Source organism: Talpa occidentalis, unplaced genomic scaffold, assembly GCF_014898055.3.
Source record: "Talpa occidentalis isolate TD23 unplaced genomic scaffold, MPIMG_talOcc4v2.1 talOcc4.2, whole genome shotgun sequence".
Lineage (NCBI taxonomy): Eukaryota > Metazoa > Chordata > Mammalia > Eulipotyphla > Talpidae > Talpa > Talpa occidentalis.
In genome coordinates this window covers 94,824,122-94,848,262 of record NW_023602073.1, presented here as the reverse complement: position 1 = coordinate 94,848,262, position 24,141 = coordinate 94,824,122, and the positions used below count along the sequence as shown (strand labels likewise).

The window sequence follows — 24,141 nt, the reverse complement described above, 5'->3', positions numbered from 1 at the left end:
TGTTGGTGATTTTTTTTTCTGGTCACTAGGTGGCACCAGAGATCTCTCCTAGAGTCTTTGGGGAGCTGTTTATTTTACCCCGTGGGACAGGGGAACAGTGGGAGTGGTGGGGAAAGCCTCAATGGCTTTGGGGTGCTGTGTCTGCCTTGTGCCCCACCGTCGTGGGAATCCCATGCCCCGAATTTCATGCCCCAGGTCTCAGTTCCAAAGCCCTCAGGTCCAGGACGTGGGCTGTAGCCCAGTTCAGTGTCCACAGAAATGGCACCTTTTGCACCCCACTCCTGTGTCTGGGTGCCTGGTTTCTGATTACTCAGTGAGGGATATTCACCTAGTGAGGGCCCCAGCGCGTCTCCCCACAAGCCTAGGTCGCAGGGGCGGGACCTGGGCAGCTGCAATCTGCATATCCTTTTCATGCGCACAGCTTTTCTGCACAAGCTTACCAGCTGGCCTGGGGCTGTGTGTAGGTCTCCCGGAGTCTTTGTTTTTCTCTAATAGTGCCTGGAGCCGTTCTCTCACCTCTGCAGTGAATCCTGCAGGGTTCTCCACAGCTCCAGTTCACGGGGTGTGGTGGCTGAAATAGTTCCTTTCCACTCTCAGTCCCACTTGATGCGTAGTTTGGTCTTGTTGGTTGTTTTAGTTTTTTGTTTTTTCCTCCTTTCTGTTGGTTGGAGAGTGACGACTTTGTGGGTGGGGGAGGGTAGCAGGGTTCTGAGCTTTCCTCCCTTCTAGTCCTCTTTTATGGCAACTTTCTTCTTCGGGTAGTTTGCTGGAGTCACCCGTTTATCTTCCGTGTCCCAGTTCTCACTGGGACCTGCCGCTTTTCCTCCCTATTACCTTTTTTTTTAATGGGAGATACTCACAGCGTTTCCTTGCTGCCATGTTGATCCACCCTCCAGATAAATTCCTGTTTAATTTTTTTTAAGCTTGTTTTGTCTTAGTCATTTCTCATTGCTTGGCCTACTATCTCTCATCTGGAGAAAACTGTGTGCTCTTTGCAAATGTTGTCTTCACTACATGTTTCTACAAGAAAACAATTCTTTAGCCTGGGGAATTTTCTAATATTTATAACTACTAATTAGTTTTAAATGTCTCAAAGGAGGTTCTGAGTTTACCTACATAAACAGTCACTACCTAACCTGGTTATTTACTGCTTTCTTTCGGACAAGGAAACTAAGAATTTATGATTTTCATTGAATGCAGCATTGGCCCCTTTGTCTCTTTGCCAACTCCCCCATCACAAATTTCCTTCACACACAATTTTACTGTCCTTTGGTGCTGCACATGAAACTCATTTGTCTTTGTTTATTTTAATGAATTAGCTAAAAATGTCTTCATATTATTCATATACTTATACTTGTGTTTCACTTATAGAAGTAGGTATGAATTGCACAGTTTTAAAAAAAAGACACTATGAATGTCATTATCAACATTGCCACATAATATTGTGGATACAAATCTATGATGTGCTTAGGCTGCTTGTTAAAGTGTTATATTAATTCTTATCACAACAAAATCCCTGTCTCATATAAAAACATATTTTATAATATGCTCTGGTAATGAAGGTGTGATAGCAGGACTATAATTCTCTTAACCTGGCAATTCATCACCCAAAAAACAATTTTCCCAGATGATGTATTGCCAAGATTTGTGCTGATGGATGTGCATTAAAAAAAAGACCATGTATTGTTCTACAACCACAGTCTAGTATTATTAAACAATGAAAGATGTACAAAGAGCCTTTGGATTAAGCATAATTATTTAAATTATTTGAAATATCCTTAAATAGCTTTTCTCAAAACTTTCTTCCATTTAGGAATTTATGCCATTGCTATCCTTCCTTAAACTCTTGCATTTTTCTTCTTGTCAAAGATTAACTTGAATTAATCCCATTTGCATCTTGACATTCCTTGCATACCAATTAGCCTACAGAAAGTTCTGTTAGTAATACTCATGTAAGGCAGTACTCTTTGGTTATAGACCCACCAATCTATGTTTCACTCTAAAATGTATAGAATGGCAGAATTTCAACACAATCGTAGTCAAATTGAAGATGATGGTGTTCAGCCGCCTCTCACGACCAGGGCTGTATATGAACACAATATGCGTCAGATCTCCTTGAATAATGGCCGGGTTTTCATATGTAAGATTAGGTAATGTTCTTCAATGAAATAAATTTATGGTTGATATTTTTTCACCCCCTCAAACATAAAAGCCATAAACAACCACAACACTTTGAAAATGGAATGGCCTTCTGTGACCCTCAGGCTGAAACTTGAGAGTTTTATGCTGCTGATTCATTCCCATGGAAACAGTCACCAGGAATGAATCTGCTGTCATTATTTTCAAGCACTTACCCTGCTCCCAATGATCTGGTGCTGTGTCCAAGGAAGTCAGAAAGGAAATGAGCATCAGTCTTATGGAATGAACTCAAATAACTGTCAACTGATAGACTGAAAGTTAGATACTTCCCAAGAAATCTGTCTTTTAAAAATATATTTTTGAAAGTTTTATTAATCATGAAAAGAATCTGTTACATAAAAACTCTGGAAGGATGCATGAGAAAACTATGAATAGTTATTCCTAGGGAAAACCAGAAACAGGGCAGATTCAGGGGAAACATTGTAGTTTGCCTTTTAAACTTTCCATTATAGAAATTTTTTAATTTTAATTTTAATTTATTTTTTAAACATCATTTAAAAATTTTTCACAATATAGGATTACTCCCCTCTGATGGGTAAACCAGTTTTCCTACCACCAAAGTGCCCACAGTCCACCATTATATTCCATCCTGATCCTATTACAGAAAATCTTATAAGTAGAGAGAATCCTAGAGTGAGCCCCCCTGTATTCATTATCCAACTTTAATGCTTATTAACTCATGGCAAATCTTGTTTTATCTATATTCTCAACCCCTACTGGATTGTTTGAAGCAAATTCCAGATATACAATTTTATACATAATTATTCAGTAATTATGTTTGTAAGAACATATTAAAGTATATGAACACAATGCTATTGTCACATATTAGCATTTAACAATGACTTAAAATATCACAAAATAGTGTTTAAAAATGTTCTCATTTTTTTCATAAAATTTTTTGCCATTGGTTTCTTTAGATCATGATCCAGGTTAGTACCTAGATGGCATTTGATTACTAACTCTTTTAATCCATAACTTCCTCTCCCTTTGTTTGTTTAGTTTCATTTTGAAATTCTTCTTTTAAGAGATCAGTAGAATTTCTATATCCTAGGTTTCACTGTTTGCTTCCATGGTGTCATTTTATATGTTCTATTGTCCCCAGTGTAACTGTAAACTGAAAGATATAGAGACTTGAGCAGATACACAAGAAGACCGTCTATGTGGTGTTCTATTCTTTTGTCAGGAGATAGAAAACACACAGTGGTTTTTCTTTTTGTGATATTAACAGATTTTTAACATTTCCTCAATTCATTATTTCACTGGGGATCTGAGTTAAGTAAATGAATCATCTATCAAAAATTAATGTAAGAGCTATTAAAAGTTAGGAAAAGTGGTAATTTAGTTGACCTCATTATATATATAAGCAGACTAAAAAATCAAACATGCAAAATGGCCTGAGCAAGCTTGTGTAATTAGCTTTTGTTTTAGGTAACTTTGGAAACATGTTTTGCTCTTGTCATATTCCTTTTGTGTGAGGATTTGATTTGGAATGGAATTGGTGTTTTTATATTATTAAAGTTTTTGAGAACATGGTATAGCTCTACATTCATTTAAATCTATTATATCCTATAGTAAAATGGTTGTAGTGGAAAAAAATATATAGCTCTAACATATTACTTGATAGATTTATTCTTAGATATTCTATATATTCTACTCAGAGTGAATCTTTTAATTCTTTTAACTGAATTTAATGGTATATAATAAAGGTATTGCACTAACTCAGTTCTTAGCTCTCATTGGTCTTACAGAGAGACAACCCTATCATCTCTATATAATAGAGATTTTTTATTTCCTTAAGTATTTATGTCATTTATTTTCTTTTGGCCTAGTTACACTGTTTTTTGATAATAAAGACAGTGGTCATTCTTGAAAGGGGTAAGATTGTGGAAAAATATGGAATGTAAGAACATAAAAACATATGGAGACTTGGTCTTTGATAGGGAAAAATGTAAGACCACTGACAAGAAAGAGAAGAGCATGGTTTCATACCATTCTCAGATGGTCTGAGAGGGCTCCCACATGTAACGAGGGAGCAGCTGTCATTTGCTGAGATGCAGTAATAGATGGGTGGATGACAATGACAGGGAGGGAATGGGCCAAGGAAACATGGTGGGATTTCTTGGGAGTATGGAGGACACAGCTGAGGTCATGAATTTAGTGTGGCGCTAGTGAATGAATATTTTTCCATCACAATTTCTGACTGGTGATCATAGGCATATGGGAAAGCCAATAATATTAAGATACATACATTTCTTTTTTCTGGCTATTATACAGGGCTTTCATTAATTTCAAAAATTTTTATTTTTATCATTATTTTCTTTAATTTTTGACCTATAATCATATCATCAACAGACAATGATAACTTTGTCTCCTGTATTTTCAGTGTTTTCTAAAATTTCATATTTTGTTTTGGCATGAACTCAATATATAATTTTGCATGTCAACATTTATAACATGGATTTCTGCTTTCTGCCTGATTTTGATGGGGTTTTCCATTTTATCCTGAAATGTGAAATTGAGTTCCTTCTTTGATGATTTAATATTGCTCAAATAGTCTTCAATTTTGTATTTCTAATCTTTAAAAAATGAATTGTATTACACTCTATTTTATAGGTATATATCACATGTCCTATAATATGTTTGCTTATTGAATTTAATAAATATGGAAATTCAGGGATAAATTTTAGGGTGGTTGTGTTTGGACATACCGTTGAGTTTAGTTTGTTAATAAATTATTTAAGGTTTTTTGAATATGTCAAAAAGGGATTGCCCTTTCTTTTTGTTTGAATATGAGAACTAAATTAGCTTTACAAAATAAATTATGTAGCTCTCTATATCATTCTTTGGAGCAATTTGTGTAGCATTAACTGTTCCTTCAACATTTGACAAAACTGCATCTGATTTCAGAGCCAGTACTTCCTTTACACCTTTTCTATTTGTCTGTGGTTGGGTGTCGATTTGCTTTTGACTATTTCTTGAGTCAGTTTTAGCAACTCAGTTCTTAAAGACAAGCTTGTATTTCATTGGAACTTTCTAATATTAGCATTGAGTAATACAAACACTCTCCTATCTTTTAAATTGTGTCTGTTTCATCCTCTGTGTCATTCCTACATATATTTATCTATTCTTTGCACTGTTGCTCTTTTTCTCTTAAATCTGAGAGAGCTCTGTCAACACTGTTCTGTTTCCTATGTTGCTTACTTGTTTGTTTACATGTACCTTTCTCATAAGTCCTTTCCTAGCTTTTCTGGTATTTTTCTCTAAAATGTTGAGTTGAATGATTTCTTTTCAATCTGTTTTCATAACTTTGAAACTATGCTTCAATTGTTGTCTAAATAATATTTTGTAGGTATTTGTTTTGATCAAATAATTTTTAAAGAGTGTCATTTGGGGAAATTATGTTTATTGTTATAAAAATTTTGTTTTCATTGTTGATTAAACTTTTAATTTTGTTGTTTTAGTACATAGTAGATAATTTGCCTTTTTAGAAATTATGGAGGTTTTTGGAAGTAGAGTACATGATAATTTTCATAAAATGTGCGTGATATTTGAGAAGAAATTTAAAGAGGTTCAACACTCCAAACATTTGGCATTTTGTTGAATTTTCTTTGAATATCTAACAGTTGTTAGAATATATAATGATACTATATTATGGTTTACAAATTTGTGTAAACAATACAATCTCTTTATTGTGAATTTTATCTTTCATCAACATAAAATAATCCTTTGTCACTTGTTCAAAGCTTTTGTATTGAATTCATTGGTATCTTTATGATCACTGCTTTTTCATTGGTTTGCCAACAGTATATATGCTCAAATTGAATTTCATTTTTGGTAGTATTATTTCTGTCCTTTCAATGTTCTTTTCTTTTATGTGTAGGTGTATCTTTTGTAAGCAAATATAATTGACTTTACTCTCTTAATCTAAGCTGATGGGTCTTGTTATGTTTAAACAGGATATTTTAAACAAATTTATTTTTATTTTAATTTACCTGACTCATCATTTTTAGTCTTAACTGCTATTAAATAATAAAGATGGTATTTTCTAGTATATAATCAAGAATGCCAATTTTCTGATTTTTTTTCTGGTTTTAGGAGTATATTTGCTTCAGAGGTGCAGCCAATAGCACCAGCTGATATATCACAATGAACCTGGGATAAAGTATCATTCCAATTAAGATCTTTGCACAAGGATTTGTGTAAAATAAAAAATTACATTCCAATACATATCCCTTGAAAAACACAGTTGGATAAATAGGTAGATAGAAGGTAGATAGGTAGGTAGATAGGTAGATAGAAGGTAGATAGATATAGACTAGATATCTATTAGCAATACCAGCTTTCCCTGGGAAAGTGTGTTCACATTTAACCCTTTCTCTCCTAGCCTGCTTTGCCCCATCTGGCATCCAGAAACCTGCCCATGGACCATGTGTGAGCAGAGACTGTGTCAGTTGGGAAGGCAGTGTACTCTTCCATACCAAGGCGGAGTGGTGAGACAATTGACTTTATGAAGTTCCTGTGGAACCTGAAAGTTTCCATGCTTTCCCCAAAGAGACCCTCATATAGTGCAATTTTATTGCTTACTACAACACTGACTTAGTCTGTTGGCACTGCTATAACAAAATACTGCAGACTAGGTGGTTTATACACAGTAAACATTTATTTCTGGGGGCTGGGAGACCAAGATCACAGAACCAGCATGGTCAGGTGAGGGTTGCAGACTGCCCACTACTCATTCATCCTCAAAGTCAGAAGGGGCTCAGAGTGCTGTGGGAGGGGATAGAAATGGAATAATTAAATCTGTTGTCTTTTAAGGGACATCATGAATATTGAATCCAAGCCTCTGCACTAATATTCCAGTGACTTTTACTGCATATTAAAGATGAAAGAGAAATGGATTCAGCAGCAGTCCACATTAATTATCTGTGGCCCTTTGGCTCTCTACATAGTGTCAGGAGTTCTGAAATCTTCAAACCATCTGGATATAAAAAGAAAATATAGAAAAAATATAGCAAGTGGGATAATAGCATTTGTCAGTTTCATTTACAGCTGGTTTAGCTTGGCTGAATTAATGAGTACCTATTAGGGAGACTTGCAAGGATCCCTTTACATGTTCTTAAAGAATACCATACAATTAAATATCACTGTGGTAGAATCATAAATAGAAGAAACAAAAAAAAAAATCCTTCAAGTTACTCAGATTGACACTTTTTAAAGAGCAATTACTTTTTTACCAGTCAAGAACATTCCTGGTATCAGACTGTGTGCCTATCATTGCTGAGACATGTTTGTCTTCTCCCTCCATCTGCTAAACTCTCCTAGCATTTCGTTGGTGACTTTCTCGAGGGCACTCCTATTTGCTGACATCATGTGTGTTTTGTTTTTTTTTTTTGCCTATGTCTTACTCCTCCTTTGGATTACGAGCTTTAGCTGGCAGGTTGTGTGCATTTTATAGTTTCATATTCTCCATAGGACCTTGCTGAGTGTTTCACATATTGTAAAATATTCAATAAGAAGTTTTTAATTCCTAAATGCCTCCCCAAGAAAAGAAACAGGGTTGCTACTAGAAGCTTGTAATAGCTAACAGCTAATAACGATAAGCAATATTTATTTTTAAGCACACTCTATGTGCCCGGCACTATGCTGCACACTTTAATACATGTCCTCAGTTAATCATGTTCCCCTCTTAAGAGGATGAGCTTGAGTCTTATAGAGGATAAGTTAATATTAGCTTAATGTCACACAGTCAGACTTAGAATTTAATCACAGGTTTGACTCTAGATTCTGTGATCTTAACCTTTCTTTATCTGATACATTCCTGTGATCTGAAACTTTATACCATACATTCCTATAATTAATGGTTGTTGAAATTTTAGCATTATTACTTTGTCATCATCTCTATAACATCCACTATGCCAGAATTAATTGTTAAAATTGCCAGATGCTCAAAAGCAAAAGATCAAAGATTTGCACTTAAGTAGTTTGGAAGAATGTGGTATTGACTTTAAATTTGCTGTGATTGTGACCTGAAGCATGTTGACATTATTAAAGATATTTAAAGCAGATTCAGATGAAGTGAAATAGTCATCTTGTTTTTTTTCCCTGGGAAAAAACATGGTGCTTAGTGGGGAGAGAAAATTTTATCATGCAAAATTACCAATCATGCAAGTGATCTACAGTTTTTGTGAGTTACTGGGATATTATTATACAGCTTAAGAGAAAAAAAATTGAGCTATTATTACATTCCAGCTTTTCTATTATGCACATTTATTATCTATGATAGTTTAGAAGTAAACATAAACACTTGAAATGTAAGATTTAATGCAATGTTTAAATTGTCTTCAAGGTAAGCAGGGTAAAAAATGGTAAATAATAACATTTAATAAATCTTATAATAGAGGTTCATAGAAAGCATTATAGGAAGAGGTGTCAAAACAATTCTGCCTAATGAGCAAATAAAGATATTTACATAATTAGTGAATAACAGACCTTTAGGGTGTACTGGTACTAGTGTTGAGATGGTAGCACAGAAGTGACAGGGAGAGAGCTTGAATACGGGGTCTAGATGCACCTGTAGGAGGAGATGAAGCAAACAGTCTGGTCAGACCCAGAAGAAGAGAGAAGATGAATTGCAAGGCATAGGTTAATCTGCATCAGGAAGATGTCTTACCAGGTGAAGCAAATACTATAATACAAAGGGTAGCAAAGGGTAGTTGGCAGCAAGGAGCTCTAACACTAGCAATGGGGCCCAGATGCAAGTAGTAGGGTTTAGGGCCAAGGCTCTGGATCTAAGAACCCAAGGAGTTAGGGCAATTTCTCATCTTAAAGGGCCATGGAACTTTGTTCGGGACCTTGGTAATTAGAGCTGGACTTTAGTTTGTTAATATGGAGCAAAGTCAGAGCAAGCATAGTTTTAAAGTTGATTGAATTTTGATATTTCTGGGGAGGAGCATCTCAAATCTCTCTTAAAAGTGAGCAAATAAAGGATTGGCTTTGGAGTCTGAGTAAATGTGGGTGTAGCACAAGGAAGAGCTGTAGATGGAAATAATAAGCCCTTGTTAAGAAAGCAAAGGGGGGCCTCCCCTGGTGGCGCAGCGGTTGCGCGCTGGGCTGCGAGGCTGCCCGCAGCCTCTGCAGCGCCTGCTCGTTCCCCGGCCGCCGGCGAGGGTCCCATAAATAAAATCTTTAAAAAAAAAAAGAAAGCAAAGGGGCTAATATGCTTACAAATTCATTATAGGTAATTTCCTAGGCTCTTCCTTGTCATCCTAGAGCATTAAATGGTAAAGATTTACTTATAACTTTTTCAGTAATGACATTGGTGGAATAATGATATCACTAGTAAGTCATTTGGCAGCCTGGTTTATTACTACTGAGATAATTCTTAGAGTTTCGTATTTTTAGACAATCTCTGTCTTTAATTATGGTGACTTATTCGGAAAAAAAAAAGAGCACTGTACTATGTAATTAATTCATAATTTTAGGTAGTTTGAGAGGGGCTAGCCTGAAATTTATCTTTGATTGATTTGCATTGATTATCATTTACTAGACTGTTGGGCAAGATATCAAGGAAAATATTTAAATGACTTTTGAAAATAATTTTCAAGTACTCTTAAATTGCTTGAAAGTTACCTTTTATATATCTCAGCTTAATTTACAAATAATACAACATAGCATAAAGGGTGGAAAGAGACCTATACATTGGTAATTTTTTTACATGTCACTTGAAGGGGCAAGATAATGATCCTAAGTGGGTTATGAAATGTTAAGTATAATAATTTAAACAATGTGAAGAAATAGACTAGGGCCTCCCTGGTGGTGCAACGGGTTGAGCGCTGCGCTCTGAAGCTAGCTGCAGCCTCTGCAGCACGGGTTCGATTCCTGGCTGGCCACATGGTGTGGCAGACTTCTCCTGTCTCATCTGCTGTTCCCATCAGCAGTGTCTTCAGTCTGTCTGCCTGTTCTGCTACCCACTCTCTCTTGTGAATTCTCTCACCCTCTCGTGAATCTGACCTGTACCCCCGTTCTTGTATAAATAAATAAATATTAAAAAAACCCAAAGAAATATACTAAAGCACAACTGACAAATTAAAATGAAATAAAGAATCCAAAGAAAAGTAGAAAAATGGGAAAGAGATGAATAAAAAAACCTATGAGACAGAAGACAAGAAACAAAATGGCAGACGTAAATACACAGATATCGATAATTGTAGCAAATATCAATGGCATAAATACATCATTAATACACAGAATAATTTTATTTTTAAGTATAACCCACTGTATGCTGACTCCAAGAGACACACTTTGAAAGTAATGATATAGTGGCTATAAAACACATTTTGAATAAAATGATGCATGTGGAAATAAATATACATAATAAAAGAAAAATGTATTCTGCAAGTACCTTATTAATCAGAAGAAAGTTGATGTGAATATGTTGATATCAGACAAGCACATGTGAAAGAAATAAAGAGGGACATAAAATAATTGAAAAATTGTCAGTTCAACAAAAATAAATTCACAACAATTCCAAATATGTGTGCACTTTGGATCAGTTCTTTAAAAGAGATGAAAAAATTACCTGATAGAACTGAAAGGAGAAGTAAACAAATCCATAGTTGCATTTGGAAACTTCAGTATTCGTTTCTCAGTGATTAACAGAACTAGTGAATAGAGAAAATCAGTGAAGATAAAGCAGTATTAAACATCATGAAATGACTAGATTTAATCAATGTTTATAGAACATCCCACCCAATGACCGCAGACTAGCACTCTTTTCAAGTATAAATGGGCCATTCACCAAGACAAACCACTTTCCTAACAAATTAAAAATACTTAATATCATGCAAAGTTTGATCTCTGACCAAAATGGAATCAAACTAGAAATCAATAGCATAAAGATAAAGAAAATTCCAAATACTTGACTATTAAACAAAATACAAATAGTCCAAAGATCAAAGAAAACTAGAAAATATTTTTAATTGAACAAAAATGAAAGTAAAAAATATCAAAATGTGTAGGATTCAGCTGAGAGAAATGTATAATATAAAACACTTATAATATTATAAGAAAGATTAGTTAAAATAATAATCTTAAGATTTATCCTTTATAAACTATTCTGTTATTAGAGGCTAATCAGCAAACATGTAGCCATGACACCAAAAGAATAATCTAAGAGAAAAAATTGATTGCATCTTATAAAAATTTTATACTTCTGTTTATGTTCATACAAAAACCTGTACCTGAATACATCTTATATTCATAATTACCAAAAACTGAAAAAAAGAAACCCCAAAAGAACTTCAACAGGTGAATAGGTAAACTGTAGCTATATCCATGAAATGGAATATTACTCAGTAATGAAAAAAGAACTCTTGATACATGCAATTCCTTAGATGAATTCCAGAGTCATTATGCTCAGTGAATAAAATAGCATCAAAAGTTTTCATACTCTATGAGAACATTTATATGACATTCTAGAAAACATAAAACTATAGCGATAAATAGCATATTAGACATTGCTAGGACTTAGGGTAAAGGGAAAATATGCTTAAATGGATAGCATTATATTTTGGGGATGGGGATCTATTCTCCATCCTGAATGTGGTGGTGTTTGCAAAAAAAAAAAAATCTATGTATGTGTTAAAATTCATAAAACTGTACACCAAAGAAAATACTCAGCTCTATATAATGCCAGTTTAAAAAATAAAAAAGAAATGCATAATAGAGTTAGGGGACTAACATTTTAAAATGTTTTTTCCCTTATACTCCTGGGTCAGAAATAGCTAAAAGTATGAATTTGAGTTTATAGAATTAGTAATTTCTGTAGGCCAGAAAATTACATAAATAATAATAAAAGTAAGTGATGTATGGGAGAAAGTGTTTGCAACATATTTAATGGGGAAAAGATTAACATTTAGGACATACAAAATTTTCTTTATATCAAAAAGAAAAGGCAAAAAGAAACCCAATAGAAAAAAATACACAAAATATCTGATGAGGCAATTCCAAGAAGAAAAAATCCAAATGGCCAGTAAACATACAAAGATGCTGAACTACAATAATAATCTGGAAAACGCACATCAAAACAATGAGCTATATATCACCCATCAGAATGCTCAAATTGAAAAAAATGGATAATGTCAATTTAAGCAAGTATGAAGAAATTGGCTGTTTTGTCCTTTGTGGGTGGAAATGAAAACTGGAGACACTCTTTTGGAAGATAATTTGTCAAATTCAATCAAAAGTTATGTATTTTTTAAAAGATTTATTTATTTATGCAAACAAGAGCTGGGGTGTAGGCCACAGGTGTGGAGGGTGGTGAGAGGATTCACCAGAGATAGAGTGGGGAGCAGAATAGGCAGATCTACTGAAATACACTGCTGAGGGAAGCAGCAGATGAGACAGGAGAGATCTGCTGCACCATGTGGGTGACTTCCCTGGCTGGCCAGGGAATCGAACTCGTGCTGTAGTGGCTGGCATCAAACTCATGCTGCAGTGGCTGGTAATAGCTTGATAGTGCTGTCTTTAACCCCTGAGCCACCAAGGAGGTCCCCTCAATCAAAACTTAAAAGCAAGTCTTTGACCCAATAATTATATTTCTAGGTGTCTTTCTTAAAGAAAAACTTGCTTACATACATAAGATATATTTGTAAGGCAGCATATGTACATTTTGACATTGTATTAATTTAAAAATTTAAACAAGATAAATGTTTATTGATGAGAGGTTCAATTAATTATAGTAATCTGTATTGTGGAATGCTATTCAGCTATTCAGCTGTGAAAAAGTTCGGCTAAATCAGTGTGCATTGACATGGAAATATCTCCTTATAGATTGCAGAATGAAATGACAAAGTAACAAGACAATATGTATAATACAATGGTAAGCAATTTTATTTATGTATGTATATACATACATCTTGGAATTGCCTCATCAGATATATATACATCATACATCCCTTGATGATGTGTTGGTCAGTGAAGAATAACATATACAATGCTGTAGTGAGGGGTTCCTATCTATCTTTGGAGAAGCTCTGAATATATCATCCGGTGGGCAGAAGAAACTAAGTTTCCGAACCACCTTAAGAACCAAACCATTCAGATTGAGTGGGGTGTAATAGACAATTTTCTTGTCCACCCCAAATCAATCAACTCTTCATGTTTCTTAGTGACCCTGGTTTTGTTAAGGATCCTCTATAATCTCCCACATGGCCCCATGATGCTTTGGGAAAGCTGCCTTTCTCTTAGGCCTGATTGGTCTAAGGGTGATCCTCTTTGCCTTTTCAGTGATGGAGAGTAGCCAGGTGACCCAACCAGACCAATAAGGCAAGAGAGAATCCCTACTGGAAGGCCTCTGAGAAAGTCTTTTCTACTTCAGATTCACCAGTTCAGACGTATCTATTTTCCTCTAACAGAGTCAAGTCTGGATTGGTGGCTGAAACTGATGCTACAGTAAATTTGCTCCCAGCACATGGGATAGCAGAGATCAGAGATGAGGTGACTCTGAGTTCAAAATGGAATCAACCGGCCATATGGATCCCACTATTTCAGGTTCTGGTGTCAGGTGAGAGAATGCATTGTTTCTGCAATGTCTGTTTATTGAAGCTATGGGGAAGGAAACACTTCCCCCTGCCCCCCATCTTCTTAGATTATTTCCTGGAGCCCTGCAAGCTGGACTGACAATGATAGATTAACAAGAGAAGAACTAACCTAAATTTACTAATGTGTACATCATACATACAATGGAACTTAGTGATAAGCAACCCAAAGTGGTGGCTGGGACTTGGGCTTAGACAGCATCTTGGCAAAAACTAATAAATTTGTAGAGAAATGACAAGACAAAGAAAAAGAACTTTGAGCTTTTAGGGTCAGCAAATTGTGGGAGGTAAATATATGGAGAAATTGATGGAGGAAAAGGGCTAGTCAGTGAAATTTGTATAGATTTTTTTCTTAGTGCCTTCTCTCTGCGATAAGGTTGTTTATCTCTTTCCTGGGAGGGGCAGTAGTGGTGGTGGGTGGGTGGGGGGACATCCTCACAAGGGGCATTTACAATCTACTTTCAGGCATGGGAGGGGTGGGAGGAAGGAGAGCACATCCTGTAGATGCTTTTTCTCAATTGCCTTCAGCTGAAAATAATCCTTATGCCAGAGTGGCATATTTTTGGGTGGAATCTTTTCGAGGGGGGCATGCTTTTGAACCTCTTCAGAGCACAAAGGAGAATCTTACTTGAGAACTTGCTATCTCTGGGACTATACTACAGGCTTCTACATCAGCTTTCTCCAAAACTCTTCAGCCGTACTGCCCCCCTTCAAACCCAGTCACTGGACCCAAAGATGCCAGGCCACTTTGTAGTGACCATATATTTTCAGACCAAGATAAACTGATCTGAAAAACATGACAACTTTGCAGGTTACATTTTCCAAGATTCAGTTCAGAATTGAAGCTAGGCTTTAATTAGTAAAACAAACCAAAAAAGAAAACAGTTGTATTAAGTCAAAACTGAGGGCGAGGATCTGGCCGTGGCAGCTGACGGTGACTGCACCCCTCTTCTGTGATGACTTCCTTCAGGATTTCTCCAATTGTTGCAATTATCAGCACTGATGCTCAGTGTGCACTTGGGGCTGCTGCTCTTTGGGACTGGAACAATGTGATCTGTATGGATAGCCTTAATATTCGTGCCTCCTTTTCCACTCACTATCCTGAAATTCTTGCTCTAAAGCAGAGTAAGTAATTCAACCATCTCATCAGAGTTTCTAGATCCTTTAAAGGCATCTTTGTCTTGCACATCTTCTTCAGGGTGTTTACTAATATCAGCTTTGCTTTTGGTATTGGGGAACTTTCCTCTGGCTCTTCAGTTCACATTTTCTTGTGTTAAATCTTTAGATTACAAACAAGCAGGGTAAGGGCATCAAGGCTGATGTAGCAGAGAAACCGAAGATAGTGATATTTGCCGTCTTTTTGCAATTTAATATTTTCTTCTTTTTGATTATGAAATGATTCCACATATTCTTTATCATGGAAACTAAGGCAAATAGAGAAAACTGAAAAGAAGAAAATAAATATTTCATATCCATAAATAACTACTGTTAACATTTGCGTTTGTATATATACTTTGATTTTTTTTCACACAACTATGGTTTTGTTTGTCTTAATGAAATGAAAATCTACCCGCTGCTTTATAAGATGTTTTCTTTTCTTAGTCTATTACATCACAATCATTGCACATCTGGTTAGGAGGTGTCCCATTGCATGGAAGTAACAGTGCATTTACCCTCTTCTGTGCTTTTCAAAATTTAGGTTGGTTCTAAAGTGAAAGGAATGAGAGAGGGAGTTTAGTCTTCCAGTGTTAAATTTGAATATCCCTAAATGCAAACAGTAAATTGTAACTGCTTCTCAGAAATGAAGTACCCAAGGAACCAATAACCTACATTTATTTCTCTGCACACTCTCTCTGGTAGTATATCACAGCAGCCGCCCTTCCAGAGCAAGCAGGCGGGACCCAGAGGCAGATCTGTGGACCTGGAACTCTAATTTTACATTTCAAAGTTAATACCAGTATCCATGTCACTGTGTGGAGCAGGGCTTTAAGGCAATCTCCTACTAGCTTGTTCAATAGAATTGAAAACCCAATATTTTTTTAGAGGCTCACCATGAAGATTAGATTGGCATTCCCAAATGTGGGAAACATTTCAAGGCATGTATCAGCCATGGTAGCTTATTGTGCTGGTTCATTAGCAAAATCTCTTGTGTCCTCCCTGCAACTGTAACAATGATGATGCATATTACTATAGTCCTTTACAAAAGCAATTTTACCTCTCTGATCTGATGACCACCACAGTATTTTAAGATAAATAGGCAGGTGTATGGAGGGGGAAAGAAATCTGCCCACCAGCTCCTGCTCAGTTCACCTTCAAATTCCATACTAGCTGTGTTGTACTTACTGGTAATCAGGGTAACTGTGCTTAAAAAGATATCAGGATTACAGGATCTTCCCTCTTTGACCTTTTGCATCCAGCCTTGTGTGACAAACTTGCCTACTGCTGCATTTTGGAAGCTGGCTGACCATTTCTCTGGTTTTATTTTTTTCTTCATGTATAAATACTGAATGTTCTGGTCTCCAGAGACTGGTTGACAGTGAGATTTGTCCTTGGAGCAGAGGGAGAAGACCTATTAAACTTAATTGAGCTTAAGCAATATGCCGCAGTGCAGATTCCTACAGGATGCAAGCGCTAGCCCAATTAATGATAAAATGGGCTCTCTTCCCTGTGCAACAATGATTTGTGTGTCTGTAGATCTTCATCTCCCAAACTCACTGAAGAGTAGTGATTTATACTTATATTAGAGAGAAGCTGTGACTCACCCAAGGTGACTTGACTGGTATTAACAGAGCTTGAGCTTGTTCTTGTTTTCAGTTAGCACACCAGATTTCCAGCACTTTCTCTAAAAAAGGTCCAGATTTGACTCATTCCTCCTGTCGATAGCCAGCCATGGGTGGCGCTCCTCCTGTGCAGCTTCCCCCATAACTCACTAGATTGACCTCCCTATTGCTACTCCTCTCCTATGTTGGGGACAGCAAATAAGGTGATGATAGCTCCCTTTTTCCCAGAGTAGGAAATTTCAGTAACTATTGTTCAGCCTCTGTGTTCAGGGTTGTTAGAGATAGGGGTAGTTTTCAGCAGCCTTAGGAAAGTATCAGAATGAACATATTTTAAAAACCTTGTTCCAGAACAACTATCCTGTATTCTCTTAAGCACAGTCTTCTTTTCTTTCCTTGCATGACTTATTCTGCTTTATTTATCACTGAGACAAAAGTTTTTTTTTAATACCTACTGAATATGTTCTAAATACCACGGAAATAGATGGCCTATGGGTAGTATACAAACTCAACTTTCACCTTTCTGCTATTTAACTTGAGAACCTGGCTTATATATTTTATTGATTTCAAATTACTTCCTAACAGACTGTAGGAAAAGTTCTCTATGTCAATCAAAGGTAGCAACCAATTTTCATTGAATGATCATACAATTCAGTGTTTCTTACTTGCTTTCAGTCTCATCACAAATAGTAAGCTTTCTTTTTCTTTTGCCAAGAAAAATGGCCTTATATTTATAATAAAAACAAAATGTATGTGTTGCAATACAGGTTTCAAAAGCCAAAGCTGAAATATGCTTTCTTCTCTTGGTAATATTACTTTTTTTAAACCTCTATCTATAATTTAAAAAATTCACATGATATAGCTCTCTGACTCATGACAAGAATAATAGAAGTGGAAAACTGCCATTTTCTCAGAAATATCCCATTCTTCTCATAATCATATAGAAAACCATTTGACTTTTATTACTAAGGTTTCCAAAAACTTCCATGCACGCCCTTCCACGTGACTGTAGAGGGTCCTCATTGCCTTTTGGTTAGTGAACTCAGGTTGATATCATTATCAAAGGCATGTGGGCAACGAAATCCATATTTGTGACCCCACGAATAATCCCTCCAGTTATGTGAAGTTTCCATTCAGATTTCCTTTTTCCTAAATCCTTGACTTGTGTGATGCAAAATCTCTGTGGTATTTTCAGTGTTTGTATGTTTAGCACTGAAGGGTAAAGATCTGAAGGAAAAGCTGCAGTCAATGGCCTTGGGACACGTGAAAATACCCTAGCCAGGTGAAGCACGCATGCGGAAATCACAGCACTTCACATTTAGTGGTTCGAATTCATCAGCATTTTGATTTCTGAACAAGGCCTATGTGGAATCATAAAGAAAGAATTAAGCTGATACCTAAGCAGTTACTCTGTTTTCTTATCACTTTTTCATTGTGCATCCTGGTAATGGATGAGTTTTCAAGAGGCTCTTGATGTAAATTGCATTGCATTTTTACAATCAGTGAGGAGAGACATTAAAGGATGTCCCCAACTATCCTGGACCCTTATCCTAAGATATTATTCTAGGATAACAAGGAAGGAAGGGGATTACCTTTTTTAAGATCTCTAAAAGCTGATACAATCTAGAAAATTCCCTTAACACTGAGGTCCTTCCCAACCTCAAGAGAAGGGTCAACGAACAGGGGACATGGCATTGTGGGTGGGAGAAGCAGGTCTCTGTAGCCGAAAAAACACACTTTTAGGGGCCTTAGCCCCTGATGAGGTGGCCTATATCAGTTCCTAATTATCAGCAGAGGCAAGTCACTACAAGGAAGGTTGGGGCTCTAGTAACCACCTTAAAGATGTGGCATGGGATTAAATGCCACTATAATTGTCACCCTTGCTTCTCAGATCCAAAATAAAAGGCACAGCTCCATTCTGGAAGGGTTTGAAACCAGTATTTGAAGGATCAGCCTTACATCAGACATCTTGGTGGGTGCTCTCATTTAAGAACAGCTGAACTTGGGTAGTGTTATGGGCGAATTGTGTTCTCCAAAAAAGATATATTAAAGTCCTAATTCACAGGTGCCTCAGAATATGACTTGACTTGGAAGTAGGGTTTTTCCAGGGTTAATTCAATTCCTAAGAGGTTAATAAGGTGGGCCCTTATTTAGTACGGTGGTGTCCTTATAAAAGGGGGAAATGTGAACATACACCATGTACACCGTGAAGGTGAAAGCAGAGGTAACTGAGATGCATCTGCACACCAAGGAACACCAAAGATTGCCAGCAGCCCATCAGGAACTGGGGGAGAAGCATGGAACATGTTCTCATCACAGCCCTCAGATGGAACCAAACCCACTGAGGCACGTTGATCTTGGATTTCTAATTACCAGACTGTGAGACAATAAATTTCTGTTTTTCTAGTCATCCAGTTTATGGCACTTTGTTTCAGCTACTCTGATAAACTAATACAAGTGTAAACTAATCAGAAAAATAATTCAATCCTGAAGAAGACCAGTTACTGGAGAGATTTCTGTTTTCTGGCATTGTACAATTGATGGGTGGCACTGGGAAGATAAGGCTTCAAGCCATTTTCAGAGTCATAATCACAGTAATTACACCTTGTTCAAATAGCATACCAAAGGCCAGCCTGGGAGCACAGGCATCTGTAGTGAGAGTAATAAGAGTGTGTTCCCTCCGTTGAACCCGCAGCCTTGTCTTTCCATGGTGCCTGCCCCTCCGTCCCTTACTCATCTCTACAGCTTTTCTCTCCTTCCAAAGGTTACATCTGCTTTATAGATGACAGTGTTTACTTAGCTGGCTTCCTGGGTTGGAGTAATGGAAGAGAAAGAGAAATTATTGTAATTTTTCAGTCTTAAACTAAATCTTATATTACTGTCATAACCTTAGCAAACATTTTTTCTATGATAGTGTTATGAGGAATTTCAACCATTGGGCATCAGCTACAATTGTCTCCCCACTCCACTACCTTCTTTGTTTCTTTTGTTCTGTTTTGAGTGTTCTAACCTCTGCTGGAGACAAACTGAGCTGCTGAGTCATTAGGATGGACACTCAGTCCAAAGGTATCTGTTTTTAGTGGAATGGTTCTTTGGATAATCTGTTTTCATCACATCAAGGGCTAAGCCAGTCAGTTAACATAGAGGAAATATTAAAGGCAATCTTTTTTCATTAAGGTAAGGCACTTAGATAACCCATATGCTATTTTTTTCATTTAACCACTAAAGTGAAAGCAGTCAACAGCGTCTTATTGAGGAAGAAATAGGAAGAAAATTGATTTTAAAACAAACAGATGCTGCTGATATTATATCTAGGAGACTGGGAATCTGGTCCACTTTAGTCTCTTATCTTTTTCACCTTCTGCTGAAGTACCACCCACTTTTTTTCCCATTCATTTCAGACTGTCTCCCAATATACCATCTGTCTGCCTCATCTGAGAGAGCTTACAAAGAAGAAACTAGGGTAGCATAAAGGAGGCAAATTATGCTGAAGAGTTGTACTGGTGAGCAGACACTCCTCACCCTTTTGCTTTGTCACTCTGCACTGTCTTGATTTCCAGCATCTCTAACCCCCAACACACCTTAGCCCCAATTCTGTTTACAGATGTAAATAAGCCCACACAGCCAGAGACAGCCAACTCAGAAGAATGATCTATACAATTCCAAAGACATAAACTTCATATTACAAACCCAACTTAACATGACTGGAGCTTTTCACTGCACTGCAGAGAAAAATAAGTAATTCTGTGCACACAAAGGTCACAAAATTGTCAGGGACTGCAAGAATTTCTCAATTCTCAGGCATTTAGACTTTTCCTCCTACTTATTTCAGGGTGCAGGAGAAGAGTGAGAATTACCATAAGAGCCCTAGACCATCCCACAAATGTGGCAGCCAGGCTGTGTTAGAAATTTTTAGTCATTTTAATTCCTACATTTTGGTGATCTCAGTACCTGCATCACTCACCTGTTTCTCTGTCCTCATTTTCATTCACCCCCATCCTTATCTAAACAGAAGTTTTCGTGACTTAATTCCATTTGATTGTTGCCAAATTAATTCCTCTTGACTTGGAAATCTCTGTTTATATATTTCCTCAACAGAATAATTTGCCCTATTATCCTAACCATGACGGATTGCATTCCTTTGCCATTCACAATCCCTCTCTGCCACGCCTTTTGGCAAGGCTCTCCACATGCTTCTTCCCTCCTACAAAACTCATCTGTCTGTAAATCCAGCCATAAATAAGTAAAGGAAAGAACCTTTTCTTAAATGTCTAATGTCTGGAATCATGCCTCAGAGCCACATTTACATTTCCAATCATGACATAGCATTGAATATTCATCCTTAGTTATTCATCAGCTATCAATACAGGCTTTTGAAGTCCTGTTGGGGTCTAGACTCTGGTTCCTTCTATCCAGCGGTGATGGGGACTTACATGTCCTTGAATTACTCTGTACCTACTTTCACAGATTCCATTCTCTGCTTTTTCATCTAATCTTTAATTTATGCAGATCAAATTGCCTTGTCACAAACATCTTTTAAAAATATTACTTCTTTGCTTCTTTTTTGGTTTTGTTTTGTTATACTTTGGACATTTGATCAATGCTTTAAAAAAATCTCCTTTCTTAGGGTTTCTTATAATTGCATCAAATTGTATCAGGCTTGGGAGACAGAATTTCTCAATCTCCATGATTTATCTGTGAAATGTCCCCGAGTAGAGGAATCCATTATGATCCTGAACCAGTATATTGCAGTAAAGAGCACATAGGGATACATTTAGCAAACTAATAATGACAATTATAGAAACAAAGAGAGGAGCTGGGAGAGCCATCCCCTGGGGCTGGGAATAATTGAAAGAGGGAAGTCACCAGAACAGACAGGTTAGCCCTTCCCAGCCCCCAACTTTTATCTTAGCCAAATCTCTGCTTTGTGACAGTAAATCAAGGCATCAAAGGGCAAGAATGGGGTTGTTTTTGCAAGAATGTCTTGTTTTTGGTTGAAAAATAAAGAAAACCCGCTACCAGGTTCGGTGCAGCTCATTCTTCGGGGAAGTGCCTGCGTAACATTTAGATATCTTTTTAAATCTATACACGCTCTTCCTACCTGCTGTGCTCAATTTCAGACCCAGTGCTGTCATTAAGGAAAAATAGCAACCTTTGTTCTCTCCTCCAGGCACAACATGTTGCACTGGTTTTTTGTTTCCAGGAAAAAAAATTCTCCATTATTTTCTTAGACTAAGAAAGCCAGATGAAGCCTTCATGCCTCTTGTTCTTTTTGTGCTTGGATCCTAGACACAACAGTTCCGTGGTTCACTGGGCAAGGTTTCCCTTTCTGTATTTTAAAGCCCCTCGTGAAGACATCAGGCCACTTACTGTAACGGATGGTTTTCATTCTCTGTGTAATAAAGGCACATTCTGGAGGCAGACATTACAGTCAGAGATGGCAAACATCAGAAATTTCAAAGGCGTGGCCCATGGGTACATCCAGACTTTCAAAGCTGGGTGGCGTCCCTGGGATTTGAAAACTGGATTGGAAATTTGAGTTATATATTTCATTCTTCCTGATTTAGCCTGCCTTTTATACACCCCAGTTTTTAGTCTTCAAATATATCAGAGACACTAGAATTATGGGGAAAGTATATACACAAATAAGAAATTTAAAATCAAGATGTGTAAAGTTATTGAGGTGTGATAAGCATTCTGGTGGTGGAATGTAAAACTTACCTTGTTTTGTGTGGCGGTCAAGGTAGGTATAATCGAGACTCTTAGCTACAAGAGAAATGATACAGGTTTCATCTGCCTGCAAACTAAATGCTGGGCTGAAAAGCAGGTGAGAGTTCACTGTGAGACTCAGCTATTTGCCTCCCACTCTCTCCTCCCATCCCTTGCCCTCCCCTTGCTACCTACTTCCTTCCCTCCTTACTTTCTTCTTGCACTATGGAAGTGTTCTCTCTCCTCTGATGTTTCTTTTCAAGAAACTTCTACTATTATTTACTAGAGCTCACCTCCTGATCTTATTCTTCCCTCCAGCTGCCACCCAATCACCCCAGTCTTGGCTGCCTGAGTCTGTACCATTTCTATTTCCTTACCTCCCATAATATAGTGTTCCTTTTACCAAAATAATGCTTCTTTTTTGGTCCTTATGATTTATATCTGCTTTAAATTCTGTTGTCACATTTTAAAGTTGCTAGCTTTTATAATTGCTTGCTATAGCATATTTTTTTTTTTTGATTTTCAACTTTGCTATATTTTGTAAAAGTATGACTTATAGGTAACGTATTACTGGATCTTATTTTCAAAATCCATTCTGAGATTCTGTGTCTTGAGAATGAGTTTAACACATTCTTGCTTATTTTCATTGTCATTTATTTATTTATTTAAAGATTTGTTTTTATTCACACAAGAACTGGGGTGTAGGCCAGAGGTGCGAGGTGGGGGGGTGGTAAAAGGATTCACCAGAGACAGAGTGGGGAGCATAACAGGCAGATCTACTGAAATACACTGCTGAGGGAGCTGCGGGCGAGATAGGAGAGGTCTGCTGTGCCATGTGGGTCAGCAACCTGGCCTGGGATCAAACTCATGCTGCAGTGGCTGGTGATTGCTTGATAGTGCTGAGACTTTAACCCCTGCACCATGAGGGAAGCCCTTTATTTATTATTTACATTACATTATTTCTAGGATTTACTTCTTATTTTAGGTTTACTCTATTTTTCGTCTCCTTCCCTGAAACCTTCCATTGGATATTTCAACTTGTATTTTTATATACTTGTTGACTGAAAGGTAATAATCACTGTTGTGATGAGAAAAGGTGAATAAAGGAATTTTATTTTTTCAGAGACAAAGATGAGGGCCAGGTGGTCAATCAGATCAGCAGAGAGTTCTGGTCAACTGTTCTCCACCCAGCCCTCAAGGTAGGTTCCAGCTTGTATACAATTGTCTGACTGATTATAATAGAAAAATTACATTAATGTCCCAAGTATTTGTTTCAGAAACCAGCATACAGTAATCGTAACATCTCTGTAAAGGGGTGTGTTGTTTACCTTCAGAAGATTGCTGTCTCTGTGTACAGATGCAATCGGTGTGTGAGAAAAGGAAGTACTAGAAGACAAAAGTTCTTACACGAAAGGATTTGCGTGTGTGTGCGCACGCGTGTTCCTATCAGTCTGGTCTGGTTTCTTCTGGTAGCGGCATCGAAGGGCAAAGACTTGGAATAATGGTGGATAAAACCCACAGGGTTGCTTCACAGCAAATATCTTTTATGGTGATATTTTTCATAGCTTTGTTGTGACTGATTTAAAACCTCAGCAAACTTTCTTCTTTGTGCCCAGAGCTTGAGGGGCTTTCTCTTTAATATATATATTTTTTAAAGATTTATTTATTTATTTATACAAGCACTGGGTACAGTCAGAAGCGTGGGAGGGTGAAAAATTCACCAGAGCCAGAGGGGAGAGCAGAGCAGGCAGACTGATGAAATACACTGCTGAGGGGAGCAGTGGGCATGGCAGGAGAGGTCTGCGCGCCATGTGGGACCCTTGCCGGCGGCCAGGGATCCAACCCGCGCTACAGAAGCT

General features: G+C 37.1%; 1 long non-coding RNA gene across 1 annotated transcript; it reads left to right on the top strand.

The window, feature by feature from the left end:
- Positions 1-6,637: 6,637 nt before the first annotated feature.
- On the top strand, positions 6,638-23,450 carry LOC129146486 (uncharacterized). The gene is made up of 3 exons (XR_008553279.1): positions 6,638-6,689; positions 13,614-13,762; positions 23,406-23,450. It is a non-coding gene; the product is annotated as an uncharacterized LOC129146486 (long non-coding RNA).
- The last annotated feature ends 691 nt before the right edge of the window (positions 23,451-24,141 follow it).